The sequence below is a fragment of the Aptenodytes patagonicus genome, chromosome 5 (genome assembly GCF_965638725.1).
Source record: "Aptenodytes patagonicus chromosome 5, bAptPat1.pri.cur, whole genome shotgun sequence".
In the NCBI taxonomy this organism is placed as follows: Eukaryota; Metazoa; Chordata; class Aves; order Sphenisciformes; family Spheniscidae; genus Aptenodytes; species Aptenodytes patagonicus.
The window spans coordinates 55418975-55438349 of NC_134953.1; the positions used below are offsets into that span (position 1 = coordinate 55418975).

General features: G+C 40.2%; 1 long non-coding RNA gene across 1 annotated transcript; it reads left to right on the forward strand.

Annotated features, from left to right (window-relative positions):
- Positions 1–1688: 1688 nt before the first annotated feature.
- LOC143161196 (uncharacterized) lies at positions 1689–18895 on the forward strand. Its single transcript, XR_012995484.1, has 4 exons — positions 1689–2340; positions 2726–2890; positions 17619–17709; positions 17791–18895. It is a non-coding gene; the product is annotated as an uncharacterized LOC143161196 (long non-coding RNA).
- Positions 18896–19375: the final 480 nt, after the last annotated feature.

Here is a 19375-nt window from a genome sequence, read left to right on the forward strand (position 1 = left end):
TTTTTGCATTGAGTTTTCATTGTTGACAACAACTCTATTGACCACAATGAGAAAAAGTTCCTGGATCCTAAGTCCAGCTTTAAGGATTTAAGGTTTAATGACAAAAGGTGAAGATTCACTGCTTCTTACAGTTTGTTTTAATAGTGTTTTCCCCTTTCTTACCTTCTGGCTAATGTAGTGTTAGTGATGAATCTTATCGATTGACTGTGTTTCATGAACCCAATTAAAACCAGCATCACTCCGATTGCATTAAAAAGTGCTCTAGACGTTAAGCAAACATTTTCTATTTTAAGTCAGAAGAATGAGTGATTCTTAACAAAGCTGGGAACCCTCACATATTAACCAGCAAGTTTTCCTGTGTCCCATTCCTTACGAGTAACTTATTTGCCAAGGGAGAATTCCTAGCTTTCTGAATCGGAAAAAAGGAATTGAAGTTGGGAAATCTTTTTATTGTGTTATGGTAGATTCCCCTTTATTGATTGTGCTCTTCTTAATCTATCCCTGACTCATGGTTCTTGAGGCATGGTATATAATAAATACAGTTTGGGAGAGGTGTCTTTTGTAGCTCTCATATATTTCGCTCAATAGTGACGCAGTTTTCACAGTGCAATTAAAAATACATGGTAATTTACAAGTCATTTAGGAAACTACTAGAGATACAAAGTAATTAATGGTTTACTGACAATAATACTAATTTCTTTTTAACTGCAGCAAGCCTTTGAAGCTATAATTGGGACCCTAATGCTTGCAATGAAATATTGCTGCAGTTCAACAGAATTTTTGTTTTGAACTTTTCGTCATTGGTCAGACTTCCTAATGCATATGTTTCTGTTTGCACTCTCTAAGATAATCCAAGTCTAGAATAATTATTGAATCCAACTATTCATGGCAATAATTTCTTTTATAATTATTTCAGTTGGATGTTTTTTCATACTTTTTTAACAGTAATATTTTAAAATCACTTAACCTGATAGTTGATTCCAGGAAATAATAGATTTTCATCAATACTGCATTGCTCTGTCCCCCAAAATTTCAAATAATACATAAAGTAATGTTGCTGATTCATTAGATTCAGTGGCAGAGCCAGTAAACGGCTCCAGAAAATACATTTTGTCTGAGTGAGGAAAGCGGAGGTGTTCACTGTTTGTGCTTGGTAAAGAGTCCCAGGAGAGCGTTGGTAAGTGCAAAACTATTTACACTGGTATTTGACTGAAGTGTAAATCCCCAGATTGCTTTTTTTCTATGGAAACTGAGGTTACAAAATAGCAGAAAGCTCCTGTGTTGTTGTGTGTTGCTGTTACCTCACCTCCCATCTGATCGTGCTGGTCTCCCTTATCCTTCAGGGTTTGGTGTAAACAGCCTGAGGTACAGCCCAGGTCTGCAATCCTTGTGTCAGGTAGAGAAGATGGATTAATACGCAGCTCATTGTATTTGTGTATGAACATTTGGTTAAGTAAATAGAATGTGAGTGTTGTGGAATCATGCCAGTAGTTAGCAAAGTACTGTCTGTGACCTTTTGGAATGCAATATGTCGTATACAGTATGTTGTTAGCACAACAGTATTTCTTACTTAAACAATTAGTGCCACTGGAGTTTTTTCTACCCTGTGGGTATATGGTGTTTCAAAAGTAATATTATAACAAATACCTGGATATTTTCTTTGGTTTTCTGAAATTCTTCTTTTAAAGCTGAGCCTTTTACGTAGTCTTTGCATTCTTCTTTTCCTGGATCTCTGAGGGATGAATCAAAGAAGAGAGCTTATCAAGAAGAAGTTAACTGAATACTGAATGTCTTGTTTCTGCTTCAAAAAATCTGATACTTGAATGTCGACGAACTATTGATCAGAGTCTTGTAAAAAAGTTAGAAGGCCTGGTCATAGTTCAGTTAAATGAGCTGTATCTAAAGAATGTGGGGGACTTGCAATATTGTTTTTTCACTTAAAATATGCACCCTCTCAAATAATTACGTTATCAATATTGATTCACTTGGTGTTGTGCTGGAGCTCCATGCACATCAGGTAAATAATAATACTTTGTGAAGATGCAAAAACGAAGTTGATTTGTCTTTAGACTTGTGTAATTGTATTCCTTAGAAGCAATATATATTTTGAATAAAGTATGATTTCTTCACGGAGGAAGCTCTTCTGACTGAGTATATTCATTTTTTTACTAGGATCAGGCGGTTACATCTTGGGCTCACAGAATTTTTGCCATTTGTGATAAAAAGTGTTTTTCCCACACCTACCCTGCTGTTTGTTGAGAAGACCTGATACCAGGAGTTTCAGTGTTTGAGGTCTCCCTTCCTTTATAAAGGAGTGGAAAGGATGACGATGATAACGTGGTTAGTTACATGTGAATTCAAGATTTTTCAGTATTGAAATGGATTTGGCTTAAGGGCTGTAGTTTGAAGAAAAAAAAAATCTTTGCTGTACAGAGAAAATGATAAAACCACTTCTTGCGAGTATTTTGTACGTGTTTTAAATGACATATATAGACTTTTCCTGTTGTTTATTTGACAGTTTACATATTGTAAGCCGGTAATGATTTCTTGTTCCTACTGTGCGTTGAACTGCTTCATCTGTCTCTCTATAAATGGTTAAACCAAGACGGCATCTGCTGCTTCCCTTATCCCCAAACTTACTTGGAAGGTTTTTCTGTAGATATTTGGTATACGTTCTCCAGTTCTCGCTTTTAATCTACTGTTAATCTACTGTTTAATCTTTCAGTTCATGGAGCAAAAATTGAACTTTAATCTGCAGTTTCACATGTGGCCTTCTGAGCTCTATACGTGCTGGAGATAAAATGAGACAGAGCGAGCCAGAAACGGGAAAATCCTGCAACACTGCTTAGAACAACCTAATCCAAAATTCCAGTCTAATGGATGATTTGCAGTAAGTCCAGTTTTTTAGATGTGTATAAAGATGGGGCTGTACTGAATGGCTCAAAGAGTGCCTGGTGTTTCATAGCTGCTGTGGTGACCTCCGAGTTTAGCGTGATCATCCTGCAGTCGTGAAGGCCAGGTTCAGCCCTTGTCTAGTCGGTAAATTTACTTCTATTTATTCCAGTATTGAGCTGGCCTGTATATGATATTTTATAATCTTAGGTGTTAAATTACATTTTTCTGAAGGATGAATTTTCATCATTATTTCAGATACGGCATCTTCCAGGTCCAGTGTCTTGGGAAGGCATGAAGAAATTGTTTACTGTATCTTCATGATAATGAAATTGGAAAAATGGCTAATGTGCATTCATTATCTTTCAGTCCTAATCTGATAGGCCTCACCTTGTTTGATACTCCACTGAGCCTGAAAATAGCCTGTAGGCATATTGTTGTTAACGGCATTTTCTCCCTTAAAGCACTGGGTTACTGTGTAAATCCTGATGAGGAAATTGTTGGGAGATGGAAACTTCCTGACAAATAGAAATGTTTTTGCCATTGTCTTCTCATTGATGTCTCTCCTGTTGCTAGAGTGGTAAGCCAGCTCGTAGCACGCTGTCCTCTAAAAGGTTCGGTTGTGAGGATGTTTTTTCTAATTGCATGGCTCTTGTTTGATTAGAGCTTCATTAACACAATATTTTATTGAACTGTGTTCAGTCTAATAGGATTAGGGGTCTGTTACTGAAATTGTTTATTTAACGTGGCTGCATAATGTTTTTCAGGTGATGTAGTGGAACTGTATGGTACCTTGTTTCGGAATGAAACATTTATGTATTCAGAACAATGCTTACCTGAATATGAGTAGTCCACTTAGCTCACACTAAGTTCCTAATTCTTTTGCCCTTCGTGTTTGTTAGCAACTGCCGGCGCATCCTTTGGTTGAACAGATAGGAAATCATATATGACCTCTTTGTACGTGTTCAACCCGTTGAGCTTCCCAATTTGAGCTTTTTGCCAAACTTTTACTGGGTTTCAGTACTGGGGTCCTCTTTCTAGATGCAAAGAAATGGTCCTTGCCTTGCTGTGTGTGGTTAGAGCAGCCAGCCCACGCAGCAGCCGTGGCAGCAGCGGGGCTGATGGGTCCCCTGTGGCAGCAGCCTGGGGACCTCTGCTCTGAGCAGGGCTCAGTCCCGTAGGCTGCTCCGCTGCTGTCTCTTGTCGTTGCCTTCCGACAGGTAAATTAAACAGGCTGGGGACGCTGCTCTGGCCCTGGGGCCAAATGGCACGCGCAGGGATCTTTTAGAAATCTTATTTAATACTTCATCTCTGCTTACTTAATAGAACAAGAAATACACAGATGTAGACAGATAGAAAGCCCATGTTTTACTGCTTTCTGGGGTTTTCTTCTGACTCTGGAGCATATTGTCCCGTGTTTCTGTACATTTCCTTGTCTGTTTTCTCCACCAGTCTTTTCAGCATGCTGTTTCTCATCTTGGCTAGATTTACAGCTAAAAGAAGTATTTCTTGTTTACTACAAAAACATACTAATTTATTTTGCTCTATATTTAAGGCTTTCCATGGGGTCTTTTAAAAGTTCCCCATTTATTCTTTGTGTGAGTCCTCTCTAAACATTTTCATTATCATTCCTGTTATTTTGTCTTTGGGGAACCCAAGTCCTTTGCCTGAAAGCAGATAGGGGAAAACTCATTCTCCTGCCTCTAACCATTCTCTAAGCCTAGTAGTTATTGTAAAATATTTTCCATTTTCTAGGCCAGTGGGTGCATGATAAATCTTTCATCGAAACTGGCTACCTGGAGACATTTCATGATAAAGCTATGTTTTTATTACAAATGTTCATCAAAATCCATGACTTAAATACAGACGGGCTCTCACATAACTGTTTGTGCATAGGACAATATTTTTTCGTATGCTATTTGTAAATTGATCGTTGCCTTGGTGACTAAGGATAGCAAAGACGCCACCAAAAACACTTAAACTGTCTTCTAACATTTCTGACCATGTTTTTGTAAATGATCACTCAATTTTACTCAGGTCCCTTTTGATGTAACAAAACTAGCACTTATGGAAATAATTTCAAGGGCCTGTTAATAATCAATCATTATTTAATCTATACAGTTTAAAATATGCTAGTGATTTTTAAAATAATACTTTCAGAAGTAAAAAAAGAAGTATGAGAAATTCTGTGCATAGAACAGACCATGCATTTACTTGACATAAACCTAATTTGATTTTACAGGCTATGTAAATCCACTAATGTTATGAGATATGACAATTTCTATGTTGTTTGCTTTTCCCAAAGTATGGTAACATGAGATACTACCTCAAAATAAAAAAATACACAATGACTGTACTGTGAGCCAGAACATTGAGCCAGCACAACTCTGAACTTGGTATCTTTCATACCATACGCTTTCAAGGACATTGTTAGAACTGTATGTATTAGAATTATACGCACGCTGCATTCAACAAGATATTTCTTTTGACATTGAGGATGAACTTTTGGAATCTCAGCATTTGTTTACTGACATCTTTAGCTTAATTTGTTAAAGTCAGGTGAATGGCAGAAAACAAGTACTGTAAATAGCATCTCTACTGCAGATAAAATCATTACTGCATTTTCATTTTATCTCTTACATTGTTAAGAACTTGATTGTATTTCACTGTGAAGATGTAAAATAACTTCATTTGCATATAAAACTGCCCATGCTTCATAACTATGAGAGCAATGACTCCAGTAATAATATTAAAAAGCAGGAAGTTTTTGGTATCTATATTTATTCAGTTGGATGACTTTATCAAAAAGTTTGTATGTCAGGATTTTAGCGTTTTGTCAGATCCCAGTGCTGAAACTATTCACAGAAGTTATCCAGACTTCATGCATTTTTACTGCTTGGTGAAGTTAATAGATGTTAATAGATGGAGTTCTGTTGGTCAAAACGTTTCTTCATTCAAGCCTTTTTTGATAAGTCAGTGTAGTGCATCCAACTCTGTAGGTGACATGGTTTATTTTGTGTGCTTTTCTCTCTAGCTTATATGTTTAGCTGTGCTTTTACCAGGTACAACAATTTGTGCTATTCCCCACCATTACTTGTGTACTTGCATTGGAGTAATTTTCCTGGGCCTGGAGGCTTTCTGCAGTTTGTTGACATTTTAACATATAGTTGTTGTCTTATTATTTTCATGAAGTAGGCTATTTTCTCACAGCTTTCTGGAACAAGGTTGTACCTTACCCTTTTTCTTTACCATCTCTACTGTCTAGTATAAGAATGTCTTAATGGAACAATAAAGTAGTATTATTCTTCAAAAGGGGGAAGAGGGGGACTCAGTGCATTTGACAGAATTTACTGCTTTTGATTCTCACAAGCTTTGGAAACCTGTAATATATTTATGCACTTTTCCTTGGAATGAAAGCGTGTTCTCATAAGCAAGTGAGGCAGCAATGCAGAAGAATGCCTGTGGAGGAGGTGAAATACACAGTTACTCAACATTGTTCAATGTAGACAATAAAAGATAGGTTTTGAGGATAGATTACTCCTTCCCTCCCCAAAATAGGTGGTGGTTTAAGTGCAGCCTTAGCTTTGGTTACCAATTTTTTGCAGAACTGTGGTTTCAAGTATAGTAGAGTCAGTTTTGGCCTTGACCTTTCTGTAGTGACAGCTAAGGCCCATGGAGTTTACCCTGCATAGATTGTTGTTCCTGTCTTTAAATGATGTTGTGTTTGCTTTATATCTGGTTAAAAGCTCTTGGGGTTATTTTTTCCAGAGGAAGACTTGCCTTTTGGGTGATCTTGTGAAAAATTCTCTCTTCACGATTGGTGCTATAATTGGATCTTTTTTGGTATTTTTTCTATTTCCTCAATTCACATTCCTTTCCTGAGGATCATTTTTTATTTGTATTATGTCTGTCAGAATTTTAATCAAGTCAGACAGAGGATCATGGCATTATTTTTCTGCCTATTGATCCTTCTTATTCCAGTTTGTTTCAGTGATACTGTAGTCTATTTTTACTTAGTGGATAAATAAAAAAGATAAAGAATTTCTGTGCCCCAGTGATAGTTTTCTTGAACTACTAAGCTTGTGAAGAGTGACAGCATCTGTATTATTTTGAAAGATCAAGTTTTTCCTCTGGGAGAGTGACATTTTCTCACTCCAGCTACATAATTAAAACCAATCTCGGAACACTAATGCTGTGGGTATGCAGAGTAGTGTGCTGCCTTCAGGGAAAGCTGATGGAGCTGGTTATTAACCACCATCTAGGACATCGGTGTGGGTACCTGGAGAACCTTGCGAGGTTCCTTTGGTGTCTCAGAAGCTGCGTTTGAAATGATGGGAAGGGATTTTGCTCATGCTGTTTGATGCACAGTATCTGAAGAGCTGTAGCCTTCGTTAGCAGAGGTAGGATACCTCACTAGTTCGCTAACCAGCTGCAGCTCTTAAAAATGTCTTCTGGGTGTCTGAGGGGAAGAAGCCTTAAAATGGAGAAATAATATCGCCAGAATTTTCTGTTCCGCTGTAGTGGGCTGCCTGATTTTGCTTGTTATTTTGTATAATTCTCGAGTTATGGTAACTTTGTATCCAAGAGATCCAGAAAAAAAAGAAGTCTGCAATTTTTTATTAACTCATAATTAGTAATGTTGGTATAATGGCGGAGGATAAACCACCACCGCCACATGGCTGGAGGATAAGCGCTGCGCAAGGTTAGTGGTGACTTCCAATGGCACTGGGCCATCAGACTGGTCCTGTAAGGTGGGGGCTGCTGGCAGGTGTCCCCTCGGCCACGTGCTCTGGGGCAAGCTTGCCCCCCTCGGCTGCGTGCTCCGGGGTGAGCTTGCCTGGAATAGCGCTCCACAGCACGGCTGAGCGTCCACTCGCTGCTGGCTGTGGGGTGAGTAGCTTGCTGCAGAGGTGGCAGAGCAAGCCAGGCGCCTTGGCGACAGCACAGCATCCCTTCATCCCACCTGGCAGCGTGCGTGGAATGGGTGGGAGGCACTGGGGAGGCCCTGGAGGACACAGCAGTGTGTCAGAAGACTGAGCAGAAAATGATGGGAGGTGGGGGGAGGGAGAGCAGGAGTGGTACTGCAGGAGAGGCAGCAGGGAGAAAGTGGAGAGCACAGCGTAGCAGCAAAAGTAGTGAAACCCGCAGCAGAAGACGCAGCTCGGCAGGGTGGAATAGCGGCTCTGTCCCCAAGTCAGGCGGGTGCAAAGCACACCGAGAGGGTGATTTGTCAAACAGCTGTAAGGTGGCGTGAGGTTACGAAAGGAGAAGAATGATACCTTGCTTTTATGTTTTGCTGGGAGATTACGCGTGTGCTGATGTGATTCCAAGGAGAACGTGGGCTTAATTTTTACCAGCTGTATCTGGTGCCTGATACCAAAGACTTCAAATAGGTACAAGGAGCATTACTGTACACTGGTAATTTTGGGGTCTTCAAACAGATAGCAGGATTAAGTACGAACATTGCCACAGTGACAAAGCTTGCACATTTTTCTGCAAATTGGACATAAAGCACATTGTCTTATTTATCCCAGTGTAGCAGCCGAGCTGTTTATTACAAAGCAACAAGACTTGCGGACTTTTCTGTCCAAGTCTCTTGTTGTCATTCCAGGAGAGAAGGGAAATGGTGCCAATGCCCCGATCATTTTCAGACAGAGACAAGTAGCTGTAATTCCTAAACACAGCTGTACTCTTAAACGAATAGCTGTTCAAAGCAGGGACCTTTAACGTTTTTGTTCTTCATGCTTCGTATGGGTTTTTATTGCCATATTACATACTACCATAAAACCTCAGTCTCTCCATAATGGCTTGAAAACTGTTTCATTATTATGTTAATATGAAGTCCTTTGCAGATAATGTTTTGTCAATCTTTTTGAAGTACTGTACATTACATTCTAAAAATTATATACTTATTCTTTATACTTACTGAATATTAACTGTGACTAGGAAGGGTTTCCTTGAAATTTGAAGATCTCTTCCAGGCAATGTTTCATTTGATTAAACTCTTCTTTTTGTAACAGACCAGAGCCAAACCTTTCAGGACAAAAAATATCTTTTTATAAAAAGCATGCTAATTTTTCTCATTTCTGATACGTTAAAGTCAGTCTCTACATTTAAGCAAGGAATACCTGTGTAAAATTAATTTAGAATGACTGATGCTCCCTCAGTAACAAACCCAGATTTAAATTAAACCAAAGATGAACCTGTCTTTTTCAGTTTCGAGTGCCAGCTGCATGAGAAGAGTAAGAAAATTCATGAAAATCATAATTCTAGAATTTAACTTATTTTCATATGCTATACATATGGAAACATATGGGCATGAAATATGTGGAAATCCATGTTTAACATTTTATATGTTAAAAACCTGTCTTTAGGCAGTATGCCAGTAATATAAGGGGAATGCTACTGTAGAGTGTCCACTCTTCAGTTCCCAGCGGTTGTGGACTTGGGGGAGAAGAGGTTGGGCTTTCCTTTCCCTGGGGCTGAGTGCTTCTCTCCCCATCGCCACGCCATGCTGCTTGTCCCACCCTTCCACAGGCAGAATTATGCATTCCTTAAAGGCTGTTCTTTTGACCACTTTTGGATTTGGCATTTTTAAATGGAGTTGTGTTTGCTTGTTTTGTGCTATGGGAAACAGTGGGAACCTCCAGTCTCCTTTCTGATCCTTAGAGGATTTATTTGAATACTTGTTTCAATGTGCATTTGTATTTATTTTATTCCTTATCGATATTTGTGGTTTTCATTTGAATGCTTATCTATGCCTTACATAATTTCCATTTTCCATAAGTGAACTTTTCCCCCACCACATCTTTTCTAGTTGGTGTAACCAGAACTGAACAGTAGTCTTGGTAAGAATATACAAGTGACCTTAAAAGTGTTACTGTAGCCAGTTTAATTTCTATGGCACTCATTTATTACATATTATTGTTATATTATTTCATTGATGGTGCACTGTTTCTTTTCATGATTTTATGGGTATTTTGGAAATCAAGGAAGCTTATCAATAACATCATATTATCGGAACATATCAATATTATCAGAGTACTCCTTTAAATGTGCATTACTTTGCATTTATCAACACTGAATTTCACCAGCTGCTATTTGTTCATTTGCTTACCTCTGTTAGGTTCCTCTAAAGATCCTCCAGACTGTATTATCTCATTGGTTTCATGAGATGCACTTTTTGCCGTTTCACAAAATGATAGTTGTTAAAGATGGTTAATAAAGCCTCCTTAGAGATCTGGAGAGTGTGCCCTGAGTTAGACCGACCGCGTTTGCTAGTGTGCTGCCCTGTTAAAATGCTAGCAGAGAGCAAGGAGGCATTTTTCTTTCTGCTCAGAAACTTTGCTGCTTTGTCCATAATGTATGGGAGCTTTTATTTCTGTTTTAGTTTCAGTTATCTTATTTGGCGCTGAAATGGGGCTCGCTAGTGGTCCTTAATTTGCAGGATTACTGCTGGCACCTTGAACAGACGTGTGGCTTTTACCATACGCCAGCACTCCAACGTAGCCACTGATCTTAAACAAGAAACAGTATTTTCTGTTAGCATCTCACCCTTGGGCTTAAACATCCTTCAAAGAAACCCCAAGTTAATACTGCAGTTCTGCACTAGATTACGTGGGGTGAGGTCCTGTAATTGATTTTGGTGGGAGAATCCACTCTGTGCGTGCAGTGAACCCTGGACAAGGGTGGAAGGGGCATAAATAGAGCTTTGGGGTTTTGTGACAGTGAGATGGAGTAAATTTGGGACCAGGGAGCAGGAAGATTTCCTCTCATTGCCTGACGATGGTGCTACAGTGCTGTGGGAAAAATTGCTCCTGTTCATGATACATCATGGATTCAGTTCTTGTTATCACTGTCATCGGTTCTTGGGCTGCATCTGTGTGAGACTGGTTATGTCTAATGCTGTTCAAGTGAGAAGAAATATATAACTCATTATACCTAAGTACGAATATTGATTGTAAATAGGTAAAGAGAGGGAAGACTCAATCATGTTTAACAGACTACTGTGGTTTTCACGTTAACATCCATAAAAAGAAAGTAAACTATATGACAAGTCAAGTAGTAACCCTGGGGCAGATTCCCCTTTTCAGCAGGCAGGTTCACCTTACGGGAAGGCTGTGCAATTCCTAGTTTGGATGGGTCTAACTTTGACTGATATAAGTAGACCTTTCTATAGCCTATTTTCTTTGTTATTGATGGCAGCCAGTCAGTCCGCCCCAGCTTGGCAGACTTCTTGCCCAAAGGATCTGAGAAGACGTTTGTGTTTGTATTGACTCTGCATATATCACTGCATATTGTGTATGAAAAAATCCTTCATTATTCATCCACCTTGCTGAGATATGTTAAATAAGCTTTGAGGAGTTTAAATATGGATTTTCTTAAATTTTCTAAAGTTTCAGACTAGATATTACATTAACATTAAATAAACATTTCAGTATGGTGGTTCACTTAATTTCAGCTGCAACAAAAGAATTAACTCTGCTTTATTCCAATTTTGAGTATTACCTACTTCTTTGTACCCTGTGAAATAGTCACAAAGGTGGTTTTTACAGTAGAATTCCTTTGCCTGAACTTCCACTGCGGAGGCATTACGTCAGAGATGAAGATAAACGAATTAACAGTCAAAGCACACCTTCAGTGTGTGATAGGAAAAACTTTATGTACCTCATCATTAAATCAGAACGGAACACTAAGGGTGAAAAGCATTCATCTGGGAAACGGTAAGCGCACTATTCAAAAACATTTTTTTCTAAGAAAAATGAACTCTGCAAACAGAGGAAAGAACCGTTCTAAGAATTCTGAGAAAGTCTGATGAAAACAGAGACTACATATAGGAAATTGTCACAGACTCACAGACCGGTCGAGGTTGGCAGAGACTTCTGGACGTCATCTGGTCCAACGTCCCTGCTCAAGCAGGGACACCCAGAGCCATGTCCAGATGGCTTTTGAATATCTCCAAGGATGGAGACTCCACCACCTCCCTGGTGGTACTCAGTCACCCTCACAGTGAAAAAGTGTTTCCTGATGTCCAGAGGGACCCTCCTGTGTGTCAGTTTGTGCCCGTGGCCTCTGGTCCTGTCCCTGGGCACCACTGGGAAGAGCCTGGCTCCGTCCTCTTGGCACCACCCCTGCTAGTGTTCATACACATGGATGAGATCCCCCTGAGCCTGCTCTGCTCCAGGCTGAGCAGTCCCAGCCCTCCTAGCCTCTCCCCATAGGAGAGATGCTCCAGTCCCTTCAGCGTCTTGGTGGCCCGTTGCTGGACTCTCTGCAGTATGTCCACGTCTTTCTTGTACTGGAGGACTGGACGCAGCACTGCAGGGGTGGCCTCACCAGTGCTGGGTGGAGGGGAAGAACCACCTGCCTCGACCTGCTGGCAACACTCCTCCTAATACATCCTAGGACACCGTCGACTTTCTTACAGTTATGTGGACATACGACACAAATACAAGACAGAGGTAGATCTCTAGGTTTAAATACTGTATTTGTGTATGTGAAATCTGAAGCCTTGATAAGTTAACTGGCCTTTAAATGTCCTGGTGCTTGAAAGTAAGTTCCTGAAGTACCGATGGCGGACTGGAGGCACAGGGGAGCTGAGAGGGAGGGGGTTACTGCAGGGGGGTGGCTTTGGGGTAATTTTTGTTGTACTGTTACTGCAGTATAATCCCATTGCTGCTGCAACTGAAACACAGGTATTTTGTATATTTATCTATTGCAGTCATCTCTAGGTTACGTCTATGCATATATAGTGCTTTGCTGTATTAGTTGTTATTGCGTGAGCTCCCTGCCACTGAGCATAAGGCGCGTATTTAGGTGCACCATCTTTTACGATGCCTAAATAAGAACTGCTGTACCTTCTTAGTGGTATCAAGTATAAAGAGCATTAGAAAATCCCCTTGTATGAATAGAAGAAAAAGTTTGCTTCCTTTTTAGATATAACTTTTCTGCTTTTCTGCCTTTCCAACACCTTTTTGCCCTTTACAGTTTCAAGGTAGGATGGTATTGTCCTGCTCTTCTCAGTTAATGATAATTTTCACCTCAGAGAACAGAACTAGGATTTTTTTCTTTTTAAGTTTAAAAATGACAAAATTATACAATGTGGGCCATATGGCAGAAAAAGGAGGTGAGAAAGATGAAGGGAAGTTCAGAGCAAGAGGGTTGGTAGAATTGTTGGATTTGGTCCTTTCTCTTTTCTGTAGGTGATTTATCTACAACATCACTCTCTTCCTTCTTTAAATGGGCTTATATTCTATGATTTTAATTTCCTAATGACTTTCATAAAGAAAATTCCTGCCGTAATGGGGAGTGAGATTATGATTAATTTTGAACTAACAATGCTGATTATTATTATTTGAACCTGAAAAGCAAACTTTACTGAAGAGGTGGATTCAGCCATCGTTTCTGGGAACCAAGTATTCAGTGATAGACACAATAAAGTAACCACTTATGTAGTCTTTAAAGTTTGGGTTTTTTCTTGTCGGGTGTCTTTCCAGAAAAAGTACGTTACATTGCTTTCTACTGCTGCAAAAGAACAGAAAAGTCCACAGAGCATTTCTTCCAAATCTTTGATAACGATGAAATATCTGACCTTAATATAAGAAAGTTTTTATTAGGACTTTGCTCTTTCTTTCCCTAGATTAATTTCATGTATTTTAACAAGTATATGATGAAGTACGAGAGGAGTAGGTTTGTGCATTATTCTTATGAGTTTGGTCACTGGCTTCAGTAGATCAGGCTATAACATTCGATCAAGTGACTTAAAGGTTTCACATACACATTGCCTTGCTCTTAACCTGCCGTTTGTTGCATACGTGCTATAGCTGAAGTTGAAGTAAAGGGTAGAGAGAAGCAAATGAACAGCAGAACTTCCCCATGATGCACAGGGTTAATTTCTGTCTCTCTGTTGTGAATTATTTGAGTTTAAAACTGCCACTGTTCTTTCAGTGCAGCAATGCATTTTGGCACAGGTCTAGAATCAGTGTAGTGAGTTTCCATAAGCAACGTAAACTGTAACTAAATGAAGTTTTGAACTCTGGAAAGGAGTAACTTGGTACTGTTTTTGAGTAAGACATTGAGAAACACCCTGACAGCTTGCAGCTGTTACAGGAGCAACTGAGCAGAGGGGTGGAACTGGCTCTGCTAAGTACACTGAGGTGTTTGTTTATATTAAATCCTGTAGCAATAATGGTCTTGAGGATTTACAAATATGAATGAAATAGCCTTTTGAGAAGTTTTGTTTAAATGTGTGGAAGAGTAGTTGGTGTAACAGACAGGTACAGTGTGTTAAAACGGGTGTGTACTGGTTTAGTTTTATCATAGAAGAAAGCACAGGATTTTGTTAGGGGAGTATTTTGTAAAGGGCAATTACTCTTGATGTAAGATTTGAAATGCTTTCAAACCAGACAGTCATGATCCAGCAACGAGATACTTCACGTTTTCATCAGTTACTTCAGGTTTTCTCATAATGTCTCTGCCTGTGCGTGGGAATGGCCGGCCTTGAAACAGCGGGCAAGGTCCTACCCCTTGTTTTCCCAGCTGATGGAAATCCATCTACAGGTGGGTTAAGCTTTGGCAAACACAAGCTTCGACATTTGAGCAGACATTTGTGGGTCTAATTCTAGTAGAAGGTTAGGTATTTCCAACGTAAAATGTGGTGAAAACACTGTTTTTTGTCCATATTTGGAAAAATAAGATCAAATTACTCTTCCTTTTGTGTTTGGCTTTGGCTACAGTAGCTGAAAAGCTTGGTCAGGATTGACTGTGGTAGGGACTATTGTGTTCTGTTCTCATGAAGGTCTGGCCAGGTTGGGAGTGCCGCTGCCATCTCCACACTGAGGCTGAGGTGGTCCTCTGGAGTGGTGCCGGGCTGACGCTGGGCACTGCCGCCACTGCCCCGGCACCAGGGGCTGGCATGAGAGCTGTGGGGTCTGCTTGGTCTCTCCTGTGCTTTCAGCCTCCCCCTCCCCTGCGATGAAGAAATTACTGTTGGACTTGGAAGAAAACATAAGGCCTCTGGGAAATGGCAGAAGTGTAGTGAAAGGAGGGGTTTGTTGATGGGGGTGATGGAGGAGAGGGCTGTGGTGTGGCTGAGGGTCTGGGAGAGGGTCACTTGGCTCTTTGTCTCACCTGTGAAGTGGCACGACACTGCCTGTCTGCTTCCCAGTGGCACGCGGGCTTGGGGAACATGGCACAGGCGGCATGGGCCGTGCCCCACATCTCCACGCGCAGCGAGGCGAGTGGCAGCACTGCTGGCATCGCAGCTGCGAAATGTCCTGGCTTTCCTGAGGCAGACCTTGCATTTGGCATGCTGTGCCTGGCCCAAGAAGAGTTGACCCAAAAAGAGTTATCCCCAGAAACGTCCCCATGCCTGGTGTGTCCTGCCTTGTGCCGTACCCCCTACGCCTGCACCTTACTTGCTCTGATGCAGGGCTCATCCTTATGTCCCTATGCCACCGCTGTCATGTCTGCTATGTCCACGTGAGGTGGCTGGAGAGTGAGCTCTGCTTGGCACTGCTGCAGCCCCAGCCCCTGCTGCGCCGGGGCAGAGCGTGGCATTGGGGTGTCCCGGCGTCCTCCGCCGGCCGATGCCTGTCTGGCTCCTACAGTTGCGGCATGGCCTCGTGCTCCTGCGGCGGATTGGGTCATGTCTTGGGGAGGTTTTATACTGTGGGCTAGAAAGTAAGTTTGTTTTGAAGCTGACTGTACTGATTGTTTCTGAGTATTATGGCCTTTGATATTCTTTTATGTTCTGTTAATGAAAACATTTGGATACAAATACGACAATTTTGCTGATGCTTATAAAACATACAGCCGTAGTTACACAAATGCTGAAAAGATGATAATGATTATCCTTTGAGTTGCAAAAAAAAGACTTTCTAGTTGTGTTTAGTTCTTCTTAACACCAATCCTCATATTCATGCCTGATGTGTGTCAAATCATGCATCATCTTCCAGGATAATATAAAACTGTCATTAGATATTACGGAGGCACTTGGATATATATACTGCAAATACCAGTCAGTAAAACTATGCTAATGAGGATGTGTGTGAAGCAGTTAGGAGTTAATACATCAATTCTGAAGTATTAACGTTAGCTAGCCCTTCACTTGATGATCTTCCTGAACTTTATCCTTTCTGCAGCCCAGTTTCTGACAGCCGCCCCCTCCCAAGCCCGAGAGGCTCCTCACCTCTCCGTTCCCCTGTTGCTGGTGGCCCCACAGGGAGGAGATGTTCGAGTTACGGTTTCTCTCTCTGCAGCATTACATCCATGTTTGTGGGAGCCCAATGGTTTTGCCCGGTGTTCCTCATTAAGTGACAGTGCACAAAGCCAGTTCCTCACCAGGGCTGCTCCTTGACCGGCTGCATACAGGCAGGCGGGCACCTTCCAGCAAAGGCTTGCGAAACTGCGGCGGCTTGGCGACTCCAGAAAATAGTGTCCTGTCACCAGACAAAATCTGAACTTGCCACAGATACTCAACCTCTCTGATCTAGGTAGCGTTGAAGGAGTAAATGAAGTTTAGACTAAATACGGGGAGGCTGGGGATCTCTCGCGTGCTGGCAATTCTCTCTTGGCAGTGAGCAGTGTGAGCTTGGGAAGAGCAGTCTGAATTCCAGCTTCCCGCCCTGAACAGAAGAACATCCCGGCAGGGATGGTCGTACCGAGAGTGGAAAGGCTAATCCTTTTTAATCTAGCCTTGATTAATTATTCACACTACCTCTACTATCAGTGGAAAGTACAAAAAATTAGGCAGAAGAAGGTTGCGTTGTAACTTTTGGAGCGCTATAGTTTGTTTGTATTGCTTTTTATTATGGCACACAAGGAGAAGAACCAAGGCTTTATAACAGTCTTGGAAACAGAACACTTGTTTTGCAAACAAAATCCCCTGCGAAAATAATTCCGAGTCTTGTATATGGTCATGCTGTGAAAATTTTCCTCGTAAATAAAGTAGAATAGACACTATTTTAGTCTGATTTATATTGGGATTATAAAAACAGGAAAATTGGATTTTAACTATGAATATATATTTTTTATATATATATAATATATATTAAAAAAATATATATTTTAACTATGGAATATATATTTTCACATAAATCTGATGCATAATTTCAAGGGAAATACTGGAAGAACTATTGTACCAGTAGAGAAGGAACACATTTCAAATATAGACATGCAGAAACATCATTTATATTATTACTATCTTCTACCTGTATACAATTTTACGCAGTGAATTTTGCATTGTCAGAAGATTTTTTAAAAATCTATTTAAAAAAGCAGCTACTGTAGGAAGTTGTGAAACTTTCAGGAAATTATTCATTTTTACTTACTTTGTTATAGAGTTTAGGGTCTAGAAATTGTTTATGGAAAGGCTTGATTTGACTTCAGTGGGAATAGTGCTGGACATTATCTTGGCAGTCACAGTAAGCACTTGTGCTGTCTCAGGGGAAGTTCCTTACTGGCTTTTTACTTTGAGCCATGGTGTAGTCTCATCGGCTTGTTTGAACCTGCAGATTCTGGGAGATGGTGACAGAGTACATAGAGGATAACCTGTCATATTTCAAAGGACTATGATGTTTAATTCAACACAGCAAGACAGTGACTTGTCTTATGCAACAAATCTGTTGTCAGCAAATACTAAATTCTAAGAAAAAATGAGAATTTTTGTAATTGTACATTTTTATATTCCGAAGACTGGATTTAATACTATATTGTTTTCTTCATAGGTTTGCTGAAAATGGAAAACACTGATAGAGAGAAACAAACAGAATGAAATTTGGCCTTTCCAGCTGTACGAAGCCTTTCCAGCAGCAAGAGGTGAGTTGGCATCCCTGCAGGGTGAACAGGCTGCCTGCAGTGCTCTACAAGTCTCATTTTCACGGTTGTTCTGCTCTGCAGGATGATGCCAGACACCACCCGGTTAACTTAGAAAAGAGCTATTTTGCTAGAGTGCGTGGATCTAGAAGATTTGGCCCATTTTATTTTGCTAATAATGCTACTCAAAGGATGAACAACATGACAGCTACACTCAAATGCTGCACAGGGTTACACGAACGTAAGTCGACACAGAGAAAGGCAGCTGGTATTTTCAAGAGTTTCTTGAAGAGAAACAATGCAGAATTCAGAAAACCTGTGAAGAGGAGGTCTTGAGAACTGAAAGAGCTTTACAACAGCATCAGATGAAAAGATCAAGATAATTGAAAATGTGAGGCAAAGGCATATACTTGGTTCTTCGGAAGCAAGAAACAAAAACCATTTGAGTGTTCATTAGGTCAAGTCTTCAGTGCTTGACGTGTTGCTTTGACGCAGGCTTGGTTAAGGCTTGACAGATGGAGGAAATGTGAAGATAACTTAAAGAAAAGACAAAGAACTGTTCAGGAGAACAGAGAACAAATGAAGAAATATTAGCCATTGGTCAAAAATTTTAAGGATGAGAGGTGTGTCTCTTAACACTCCGTACTGTAAATGTGAATGTATTGCACAAAAGGAGATTATTTTTGTATACTTAAATACATCTGTATGCTTGATGGATATTTTCAGTAAGTACTTGTTTGTGGAATAAACCAAATCGCAGATAAATCATATTCAGCTTCACAAAGAGGCCAAAATTTTGATTATAGTATTGTAAAGAAAAAGCTCTTCTAAAATAAAAAATGCAAACCCAAAAGAAACGTAGTTTTCTACTCCTCTTGTAAACTGGAAGAGTGAGATGATCTTGGGACTCAAGTAGTTTGTGTAGTTATATACTTGCTTCTGTGGTGAAATACCTAGTGCGTGCACAAAGGGGTGGATCCAGAAGTGCTGGGCATGGGTCCCGCTTCACGCAGCAGTATGGAAGCTCCCACTCTCCAGCACTGCTGGGAGAAGGGATGCTTTGCACTTTGCCCTTACTATAGGAGAAAATTGCAGGGTTGGAGCTTCGCTTAAAAATAAGCAGGTGGCTCACTTTTTCCTTTGCATCTTTGAATAACAGAAAATAATAATGAGTATTTATATTCTGCCATGCTGCTGCTGAAAACATTCGCTTAGTAATACCTTGCTTAGGTTAGAGGCAAGCACTTTAATCTATTTATGTGTTGCACAGTACATTGTTAAATTGAATGCTGAATTGAAATTAGTTTTGCAAAACTTTAAGTGTTTCCTAACTTAAGCCATTTTGGGTCCAAAAAAAATGAATCAAGCATGTCACTGTGTATTTTGGAATATATCGTGGTTCAGTTAGGATAAGAACTTGAACCAGCAAGGTTAATTTTTAAAAATGAATGGTAAAAGTAAATTGCCTGCTACAGTTTTTCTCTATACCCAGAAATTACTCTTTTATAATTTTATTTATAAGTATTCTTTTCAAAGGCACTTTACAAATTGCCATTTGCTCTGAAAATTGACTTTAAAAAAATGTGAAGTTCCGTGTTGGTTGGATCTGAGAGATGAGATAATCCATTTCCATTGTGTGTTTCATTAGTGTTTGTAAAAGTTCTGTAGG